Consider the following 795-nt stretch of genomic DNA (forward strand, 5'->3'; position numbering starts at 1 on the left):
TTCTGCAGAAAATCGGTTGGTGAATCGATTGGCACTTCACCAGTAGCTCCAGGATTTTGACCTAAATCGATTGGTAAATCGATTGGAACTTCACCAGTAGCTCCAGGATTTCGATTTTTGTGGCATAAATCGATTGGCAAATCGATTTCCTGAGCAAATATGGCAGTTTTTCTGCTGTCAAACTGTCGTATCTCATCCACGATCACATCTCGACTAATTACGATCTTCTTGCTACTCACATCAAACAACTTGTAGCCTCCGGTAGGATGATATCCGACAAGCAACATCATTTCACTCTTGTCATCAAGCTTCTTCCGAAGCTGTCCCGGAATATGTCGAAATGCTACCGAACCGAAAACGCGCAAATGACTTAAATTCGGTTTGAATCCAGACCATACCTCTTCTGGAGTCACCTTTTCCAGCTTCTTTGTAGGACACCTATTCAACACATAGGCGGCTGTAGCAACAGCTTCTCCCCAAAGCTCTTTCGGCAAATTCTTCCCTTTCAATATGCTACGCACCATGTTCATAATTGTCCGATTTTTTCTCTCGGCCACGCCATTTTGCTGAGGCGTATAGGGTGGTACAACCTCACGCACTATACCCTCATCATCACAATACTTCCCAAATTCTCTCGAAGTAAATTCGCCTCCGCCATCAATTTTGAGAACTTTGAGTTTGTGACCGCTTTGCCGCTCAACCATGGATTTAAATAGTTTAAACACCTCAAACACCTCATCCTTCCTCTTTATGAGATAAATCCACAGCTTCCTACTAAAATCATCGATAAATGTG

The sequence above is a fragment of the Cicer arietinum genome, chromosome 3 (assembly GCF_000331145.2).
Source record: "Cicer arietinum cultivar CDC Frontier isolate Library 1 chromosome 3, Cicar.CDCFrontier_v2.0, whole genome shotgun sequence".
Classification (NCBI taxonomy): Eukaryota; Viridiplantae; Streptophyta; class Magnoliopsida; order Fabales; family Fabaceae; genus Cicer; species Cicer arietinum.